Source organism: Artemia sp. Qi Xiang Cuo, chromosome 14 (assembly GCF_049724085.1).
Source record: "Artemia sp. Qi Xiang Cuo chromosome 14, ASM4972408v1, whole genome shotgun sequence".
In the NCBI taxonomy this organism is placed as follows: domain Eukaryota; kingdom Metazoa; phylum Arthropoda; class Branchiopoda; order Anostraca; family Artemiidae; genus Artemia; species Artemia sp. Qi Xiang Cuo.
In genome coordinates, this window is record NC_142807.1 from 37,290,056 (window position 1) to 37,300,694 (window position 10,639).

The following is a 10,639-nucleotide window of genomic DNA, read 5'->3' on the forward strand; positions in this document are numbered from 1 at the left end:
ACAAAAAAAAAACTAAAACAAGAAGGGAAAATAGAATGATATAAAACCGTCTGCACTATACTATGGGGAGGAGAAACACCACAGTATAGCCCTGAGGATGAGTTGAGCAGGATTGGTTTGGTACAACTGCTGATTAGAAGCAATAATAAGTCACAAGAAAATTTATTTTAATTTTCTTATAGAGTTGCTGCTGTTGTTGTAGAACATCCTAGAACATCAGGAGAGGGCTCATTTGAATAGAAATTAAAATTTCTAGTGTCCCTTTTATTTGACCAAAAATATTGGATGGCTACTAGCCCCCCTCCCATGTCACTTTTTCCTCAGAAAATTGTTCAATCAAAGTTTTGAGATAGCCATTTTGTTTAGCATAGTTGAAAGGTTCCAAAATTATACCTTTAGATTTAATATGACCTATGCAGCCCCCAAGGATAGGCCTGGAGATGAATGTATGCTAAGTATTATAAGGATAATGTATGATCTATGAAAATCAGTTTCATAGTCACAAAGACAAATAATGGGCAACAGAATGCATTGGAGTTGTATAACTTGGGCTATATATTTGCACAATAGGAGGGTGGGCATAAGGTTAGGCTAGGTTACTTTACCCCTAAACTCCCTAAAGTGCAAATATATAGCTCAAATTATATTATTATATAAACTAAAGTATTCTATTTTCATCATATTTTGGCATATTCCATTAGGATTAACATAAATTACTTCTTGGGTGGGTTCCATATAACAAACAAGAACCTCTTTTTTTATTAAAGAAACAATAAGACCGATGCTTATCGAAATTTGTTAAGGGTGGGACACATTTTTTCCTTGAAAATATAAAAAGGCCATTTACAAAATTATCACTATATTTTTGGGGGGAAAAACTGGAGTTTTGGATTGACTAGGAAAGAAAATTAAAAAGAAAAAGCAAATATTTCAATTAGATCACCAATAACCAATTTTCAGTGATCAGGGTATAAGCCAAGAGCACCAATTCGGAAAAATACAGGGAGGAAGCAAGGATTTTGTTCTATTCTCTGCATAAAGATGCAAAAAGGCATTATTCAAAATTTCAAGGATAATTTTTACTTGAGGAAAACAAAACATCAATCTAAATATATTTGTCCACATCTATGGGGGTAAGTTTATCCCCTTCCTGTAGGTGGGCCTGCAAGGAACATGGTAAAAAAACAAAACAATTATTAATTACAATGATAAACAGTATTATAACTCTAGTGATTTATTGATTTTTTTTCAAGAATCTAGTGACTTTTTACATCAGATGGCAACCCTGTACACAGGTTGAAACAAGATTTAATTTCAGTTGACTCACTAATTAAAAAGGTAAGAAACAGACATAGGTCAGCATATAGAATCAGATTTTTGTCCCAAATGCAAATGAATTTTTCATTTTTTTGACAAATTGTTAAATCAGTTTGAAGAAAAAAGAGACTTATGGAGAATTAAGTCATAGGCTATATAGTCTAAAAATCAGGGTATGTGTTTCTGCATTAGGGGAGAGAGGTAAAGTTAATTTCTAACACAAATGAATGTTATATTTGGATTCATAACTAAACTTTGATTCTAAAGGTATGTCTATTTCTTAGCCGGTAAATTTTTGGCAGTTCAAATTATTGACTTAGGAATAAAGTGAACATAATTATCAACACAAGTTAAGTTATTGAAAAGTGGTTAAAAACATAAAACTAGTTAATAAATAAGTTGTTCAAGAGTAACATATTCCAAAACACTTATTTATAACAATTCAAACATCATTTATTAGGCAACTCAAGCATAAAATGTTTTCCTATCATTTCAAGTTTTTCAAATGCTGTTGACAAAAATAGCACTGAATTATGTGATCCAAAACTTTGCCATCAACATGGTAGATTCCAATTCAGGGTATATATTTGCACATTAGGGGGGTGGGGGTGGGTAAACTTGAATTTCCAATAGAAGCAATTATTATATTTGTAAAGAGCATAAAAAAAGGCATCCAGTGGTATGTTCACTTCACTTTTAAGTCAATAACATGAACTGCCAAAAAATTACCTCTTAGCTAGGCTATCTCATTAATGAGTTAATTGAAAAATTTACCAAAACAAGAGTGGCATACAGTGAAATTTATGGGAAATATATTATTTGGGCTACATATCATCACATTAATAGGGAGGGAGTTAATTACAGATGAAGCCCCTTTAAAATGAACTAACTAGAGTTTCTCTGCACATTGTGAAGCAAGAATTGTTTTCTTAGATGTTTCATTCTCAACAGCCACAATTCTAAGCTTATATCATGTTTCCTTGTGATTAATTTGAATGCAGCACTAGCATTCCAAACAGCACCCTGAGTTATTGATACATTGTTGTTTCTTGTCTGATGTGAGCAAACACAGCATGCACTTCAAAGCAGTTTATAGATGCCTATATCATGGAATCATGGGCATAGGGAGGGGGAGGCAGCTGCCCCCCCTAGACCTTCTTTTTACTTGCAGAAGTAGAATCAATATTTCGATCCATATGATATTTTCGATCTCACAAATGCCGTTATTCAGGCTAATACCGCCAGCGGCCATAGTGGTTCTGCATTTATAGGTAATGGCACTTACATAACTACAAAAATTAGGGGTAAGGGGGCGCGGGCGATGCTCCTCGGCACGAAGCTACCCACGCCTCTGCCGACCTAACTTCCGAGCTCCCGTCATCACATTATCGACTACCCCTCCCCCTAGACAATGTGCTGGTAAAGTTCTACCAAATCATATTATTGTCTTACGCATAAAGTGAATATAGGGGTAAAATACCTCTTTTTGGGAAAGACCACTTTTCTTTGGCATTTTGGAAAAATAGCAATGGGTTTTTGGACCACCCCTTTTTACTACAATATGAAGCAATGTGAGGGCAGTAACAAAAACCCCGCCTTCTTGGTCAAATTTTCACCAATGATTTGTCAGCATAAATTGAAAATATGGTCTCTGTTTTGAAAAGCAATTGGAAAGAAAAACTATATTTAAATATTTGTGATTTATAGAATAAATATCAAGCAATAAAAATTACATTTCAAGAATCATAAAAAAATCAGCTTTCTATTAATATGTGAATAAAACTGAAACACTAAAAGGATACATACATCAAAATAGGATATTTGGTATTTCCAAAAAGAGATCCCTGTAGGTAAGTCAATTAACTAATAATTTCAAGTGTTTGATCTTAAATAATTTGAATAATAACCATACTGATGCATAGCTTAGACTTTTTGCTATTCATTAATATACCCAATCCTTCTCAATTCCTCTTTGGTAACAAGATGTGAGGGTTTTAGTTTTACATAAATTTGCTCAATTGGATACTGGTTTTTTACCCTACCACTCGTGCCTTTTTTTATGCTGATTACGAATATAGTAATCATTTCTATCGGAAATGAATTTCTGCCCCCCCTATATATGCCAATTCAGGGTATATATTTCTACATTAGGGGGGGGTGGGGACAAAATTTGTTTCTGATGTAAATGGGAGGGAAGTTTAAACTTTACCCCCACCCCTAATGTAGAAATATATACCCTGAATTGGTATAAATAGGGGGGGCTGAAATTCATTTCCGATAGAAATGATTATTATATTTGTAATCAGCATAAAAAAGGCATCAAATGGTGTATTCACTTTATTCCTAACTCAATAATATGATTTTGTAGAACTTTACCAATATGCTGCCTACGCCCATGCATGGAATGCTACAAACTTTTGATATGTGATCTTTGAAGGTTTTTACTTCAAAGAATATCCTACTTCTTGAATTTTAGTTCTTGAGTTGAGTTGATTTGAGGTCACCTCACGTCTTCAAGGACCTTGTGACCAAATTTCGTGTTATTTATCTTTCTTCGATGTGCAGTAATCTTCCGACTGCTGCAAATGAAAAGACGGCACTTTATACAATTTTATAGATAGGCACTACACATTTACAAGTTTATCAGTCATTGACAAAAAATCCAATATGAGATTAATTATTGTTAATGAATGTTCACTATTCCATGTAGCATGATTTATCTGCAATGGTAAACCATACAATTCAAAAAGTCCTTAATCTTTTTCCTATATTTTACATATGATGGACAATCGAACAAAATATGTTCCAATGTTTCATTTATTCCACAGATTTCGCAATTGGGATTTTCACCATAAAAACGCCCCATATAACTTCCTGTGCCACAATGTCCTGATCTTATACGAAAAGCAGCTCTTCCTCTTTGTCGGTTAAGATGATGGTAAATGCCAAGATTTGATTTGGTTGAGGTCATGCTGTCATTGCTAATTCTGCTTGTTGCTGTATTACTTAGCAATAATTGATCATTTCTTGTTATCTTTTGTATTATATTAGCAATCTGGCTAATTTCATTTGGTGTGTCTGGCATTAAAACCTCACCATCCAATATGGCTTCTTTTGCTAGTTTGTCTACAGCCTCATTACCAGGGATCCCAGCATGAACAGGCAACCATTGTAAAGATATTGACCAGCCACTATTCAATGAATTCAAGCAACATAGAGTAACATTTATGAATTTCAAAACTTTTATTCTTTTTTAGATGGAAATTTAGAATTGCTGTTAGAACACTCTTAGAGTCACAAAATATTACATATGGTTCATGCTTTTGGCAATAACTTCTGATCACATTGACGGCAATTTGAATTGCAATGCACTCTGCCTGAAAAATTGAAGAGAGAGGGGGGAGACAATACTTTTTACTTATTTGCAAACTAGGTATTAAACATGCCAAACCGACTCCCTGATTATCTTTTGAATCATCAGTGAACACCTGGATATGATACTTATATAAGGATTCTGTAAGTCTCTTAAATAAAGGAATTGCATGTGGTATTATGAGTGCAGGGAATACAGTTCTTCCTGATAGGGATTTCAGTGTCCAAGGGGGGATTTGTATCACTGAGGGAACCTTCAATGCCATTGTTAGGTTCAGTCTAACCTCTTCTTCATTTAGCAATGAAAGAGCAAATTCAATGCAATACTGCTTATTCCTATTCCTGGATGGATTTTTTGTGAGTATTCTACCAGTCTTGATGATTCTGGTTTTAATAGGATTATTGTCACTGATCCAAACCTTTTGAAGATAACTTAGTGCTTGAATTTTCATACGGGTCAAACTTAATGGTACTCCAGCTTCACTGTGTAGAAATTTTGTAGGCATTGTTTTCCTGGCTCCAAAGGCAATCCAAAGTGCTGAATTTTGGATTGTGTCAAGTTTTTTCAGAGAACGAATCTCTGACAAACCATATATCTGCAAGCCATATTCAATTCTTGGATGAACATATTTGCAGTAAAACTCCACAAGGAAAGGAGCTATTACTCCATGTTTGGGTCCAGTAAGCATTTTCATCACATTCAGTCTTTTTGGCATGATCTGCTTACATCATTAACATGATTTATCCAAGATAACTTAGAATCAATTTTGCAGCCCAGAAATTTAGTCTTTTCAACAAATTTAATTTGATGCCCATCAAGGAACAATGTTGGCTTTGTCACAAGCTTTTTATTTGTGATTAACATGGCTACTGTTTTTTCCAAGGAAAATTCAATGTCAGCATCACAGGCCCAGGTTTCCAGAGCTCGAAGTGAACTTTGTAAATCATCTTTTACTTCTTCGATTGTTCTACCTGTGGCCCATAATGCTATATCATCCGCAAAGACAGATGGGTGAGTAGATCCATCATCTATGGGTATGTCATTGACACTATAATTAAATAAATCAGGATCCAATGCAGAGCCTTGGGGAACAGATCTCATAGGTGTTATTTGGTCCACTGTAGTTTGTTTTCCAACTTTGACCTTGACATTACGTTTGGTTAAGAAACTATAAATTACTGCAAGTATTCTTCCCTTAAATTTGGCTTCTATAAGGTTATTAAGAATTTTTCTATGAACAATGCTATCAAAGGCACCCTTCAGATCTAAGAATACTGCAACCATAATTAATTTTTTCTGGAAGCAATGCAGTGCAGTTTTTTGAAACATTACCAAGTTTTCAATTGTACTACGAGCTTTGACAAATCCACATTGAAAATCATTCAAATTCTTTTTCTCTGTTGTGATGTAATTTATTCTATTTTTTAAAAGTCTCTCATAAACTTTACCAATAACTGGCAACAGGGTAATAAATCTATAGCTATTTAAACTGGTTATGCCCTTGCCATACTCGGGTAGCACAACTGCAACACCTTCTTTCCATATTTCTGGAAATTCATTATGGAACCATTGATCATTTATGATGTCTAAAAGAGTTGTTACTCAAGTCTCAGATAGATTTTAAATGAAGTGGGGGTAAATTCCATGATTACCTGGTGCAGTAGCTGGCAAGCTACGTATCACACTATTCAGCTCAGCAATTGTAAATGGATCATTATAAGGCTCTTCATTACTCTTGTTGTTGATGTGGTTTATTTTCCAAATAGTACGTGCATCTCCCTCAGAATCTGGGTCATGGCAACCCACAGTGCATTGGAGAAGTTCCAATCCTGCCATAGCTTTTTCTTCATCTGTAACTAGTGCATGACCATTCAAATATAGAGGAGGATTGAAGCAGGCTGGTGGAGTACCCATCATTGACTTTATAAATCTGAAAACATTGGAGGAAGGTTTTCGATAGTCAAGACCATCAAGGAACTTCTTCCATGACTCTTCTTTTGCTTTAACTATAGTTCGTCTAAAACTGGCTCTTGCCTTCTTAAGTTCTATGAGATTTTCAATACAGATTACACAATTATACTTCTTTTTAAGATTGTTGAAATTTTTTTTTGCTTGTTCACAACTTTCATTCCACCATTTAGACCATTTATGTTTGTTCCTGCCAACAATTTTTGGCACTGTACTGTCTGCAATTTTTAAAATTTCACTTTGGAAAATATTTATACGGTCACAACTACTTATACCATGGCTTATAATTTCCTTTATGAAAATTTCCTTTATAATTTCCTACAATGAAGTTTGTCTGCACTTCATTGTATATTCATTCCATTTTGCTTTATTCAAGTTATATTTTGGTGGTGTTTGTTTTTCATTTTGTGGTGATAGGTGTTGGACTACTTCAATTAAGATACAATTATGGTCACTTATAAAAGATGCAGAATCTAAAACAGATATGTTTGCTTTAGTAGCATATTGGGGCTACAAAACTGAAGATCAATGGTGGGATATGTTAAATTCTGGGAATTATGCCTTGTTTTGAACCCTTTGGGAGTCAATAAACAATATGTGGTATTTGGGAGTAGATATTCCACACTGGTTCCAGCTTGGTTTATAATTGGGCAGTAGCACCATACACTACTATGAGCATTCAGGTCTCCTACAATAATATAATCACAATTGCTCGGGATTTCACTGACTAAAGCAAGTAACTCGGTACCAATTTGATTGTTCCGTGAAGGATTATAAATATTAATTATATATAGAGGTTTCTTACCTTTGATGAATATATTGCACCCAATTACCTCTTCCTTTATCATTCATAGAGTCCGTAGAATGCATTGTAAGTGGAACAAAATGTATATTTTTATGTATTCCTACCATTACACCACCACCATTACCACTGCTTCTGTCCTTCCTTGTAGTTTGGTAGGGATATAGTTTTTGAATTATTTTATTCTGAAGCCAAGTTTCTTGTATACAAAAGATATCAACATTTTCTTTGTCCATACAATTTAGGAAGATTTCTTTTTTATTTCTAAGAAATGATTGTGAGTTCCATGTTATTATCTTCAGATAATTAGTTGTTCTGTTCATTGTTGTGAGAATTTAAAATAGCACATTTAATTTTGAGACTGTCTAATTCTACACTGGTCAAAGTTTAGATAACTGTTTGAAAAATCTCAGGTGTGATAGCCAAGGCTGAAACAATAGGTATAAGAATATCTGCTGCTGATGTATTATATTTACTTTCCTGACTCAATGAGCTGTGGCTGAGGGATTCTTTGCTGGCTGCTTGTGCGTATGTTCTGTACACAACCATGGCTCTCTTGTACCCCATGTTGTATTTTTCTGCCATCAGTAATACATTTCTATTTTGTTGCCTGATAGGACATTCCCTAGATGTTGAGGAGTGACAGCCTTTGCAATTAGCACATCTATAAGTTTGTACTTTTTCTGTAGAATCACTATTTTTGCGAGAGCAATTCACAGACTCATACTTTCCAGAACATCTTAAGCAAACTGGCTCATTTGCTTTACAATTTTTTTGTAGATGACCATAATGTTGGCATTAAAAACACTGAAGAATTCTACGATTATATACAAAAACTTCCTTTTTCCTTCCACAACACCACACAATAGGTGGCAAGTAATTGCTAGAAAACACCACCATAACAGCATAGCTATCTTCAAGTTTCCTTGATGCTCTATTGTATCTCTTCTGCCGTATAACCTCAGTGATCAGAACTGATGACTCTATGCACTCTTTTAATTGTTCATCACTCAAGTACAAGGGCACTCCTTTGAAAATCCCTCTTCTCGTGTATTCCGTCTTCTGAGCTTTCACTTTTACACCTCCTATTGATTGAATTTTTTGAACTTTTTATGATTCTTCATTGTTGTTCGCATAAACTGACAGCAAGTTTCTTTCTCTATTTGATTCAATTTCAAGCATGATGGGGGAATCACACTCCTTTAGTGATTTAAGTATGGAAAATTCATCTACTAATTTTTGATTCTTATCTATCACTTCAAATTCTAATCTTATTAGAAAAGATTCATTTATAGGAATATAACAATGTTTTGTAATTGCTAACTCCATTTCTTGTTTTTTATTTTTGCTCTGTATACTCACACCAGGGGATCTTTCTCGTTCCCTCCCCAAAGAAGGGGTCAATCCAAGACTTGGGAATCTAATTTTTCTATCCTCACTACTGGCTATTATTCTTTCTGCCAACATTGGATTAACACTTAACATATCTTCATCAAATTCTGCTGGTAAAGATGGGAAGTCATTATTATTGTCAAGAACCTGGAACCTGTTATTGACAGGTAGATTGTAGCCACTGATGCTGGCTGCACTAAGTTGTCCATTAGAGTTATTCACTGGGACATGAACAACTTGTTGATGGGGCTGCCACCGCCCCTGTTGAGAAAAATGGCGAGCCTGATACTGGCTGTATGACATAGGGGCTGAAACATACTGAACATTACTTCCATATTGTCCACCAACACCGGTGTTTGGTTGAATGATCATATAGGGTGGTGACTGATAAGCACCTGATATAGGTGGACCCCCCAACTGGGGGTCTAGGTTACTCATATTGACCTTACAAGCCAAATTCTCACTGCTTTAATAAGGCACAATAATTGAAAATGTAAATAGTTAAGGCACAATAATTGAAATTGCAAATGTTTAAGCAGGATAAAACACAGTAAAAATATATACTTAAGAAAGAAGATGTTTATCCAACCGTTACTCTTCTCGAATTTTAGTTCTTTGTGCTCAAGTCTTTAATTTTCAAGTATTGTTTAGAATGCCAGGGCATAGTTACAAGGTGGTGCGCATTTGCGCCATTTGGGCGCTTTTTGAGTTGATTGTACATTGACTTTTTCAAATTGGCGCATTACGCCGATTTTGCGCATGTCAAAAAAAATTCGGGGCAAAGTGGGCGCATTTTGCCTTCACAATAACAATGACAAAATTCAAAATTTTAAAGTCTAGTGTTTACTGACAACTTTTACTAACAGATTCAGGTATCTGTCTATAAAGACAGGTGGAATTTTCAAAACTCCGTAGGGATATTCATATCGCTTTCCAGGCTCCATGACGACCTAAATTTTAAATTATTAAGGCGTGCATTTACCTCAGCGTGAAAAACCAAATGGGAAAGTAGTCAAATTTCAATAAAAAAAATAAAAAATACAGAACAGAGTGGGAAAAGCTGACCTTTGTTTGATCTAGCTCAAGTAGCTCTTTCTGTTTGATTCTTAGCCATCAGCAACCCCTTTGTTGAGAGAGTGTTTTTTGTCATGAATCTTGTCAAGTACGACGTTCGAAATAGGATGCAGCTGCAATTGCTTAACTCTATGGTGACCTTCCGACTTAGGGCAAATTGTCAGGGAGAGTGCTGCAGGGACTTCGATCATACACCTGCTATGCTGAATAGATTTACCCTTGGCATGTATGACATCAAAAACCATCCAATGAAAATGAAGATGAAAGTCTTGAGGAAATTTTGGGTGATATAGAAGGAGGGTTTGCTGTTTAACTTTGAAAATGATCTTGAATACTAGTCGAAGATAAATACAATATATGATTAAAAAATGTACAAAACTAATTCGAAGTTCATTAAAAGGAAAACACAAATGAAATAACAATCGGAACTGTTGAAGGACCTTGCCAAGTACAATTTTGTCTCATATGTATGTCTTTGGCATCTGTTTCAGGACAAAATCTCAGAACATTTTATTTAGGCTGCAATTTCATAGATAGTTGCATTAATAACGGCCAGTTTAATTTCTTATCTTTGACTTGGTCGCTCTAATTTATATTTTGAAAGCTACCAAACATTTTGTTCTCATAACTAGCTTTGAGAATTTATATCTTTTTGCAGCTTAGAATTGCAATGTCATAAAAACATTGTATAAAGAAGTAAACTTTGATGTCAC

The 10,639-nt window shown here is 34.7% G+C and overlaps 1 protein-coding gene across 4 annotated transcripts in view; it reads right to left on the reverse strand.

Moving 5' to 3' along the window:
* Positions 1-9,534, reverse strand: part of LOC148944422 (gamma-butyrobetaine dioxygenase-like) — a 73,355-nt gene extending 63,821 nt beyond the window's left edge. Inside the window, exons 1-2 of one of the 4 annotated variants that reach the window (XM_089100133.1) lie at positions 9,417-9,503; positions 3,780-3,896 (exon numbers count right to left, since the gene is read on the reverse strand). The gene's annotated coding sequence lies outside the window, so the exon portion shown is untranslated. Of the gene's footprint in view, positions 1-3,732; positions 3,897-9,416 lie in introns of all 4 variants that reach the window. The other 3 variants (XM_089100135.1, XM_089100132.1, XM_089100131.1) reach the window with 3 other exon arrangements.
* Positions 9,535-10,639: the final 1,105 nt, after the last annotated feature.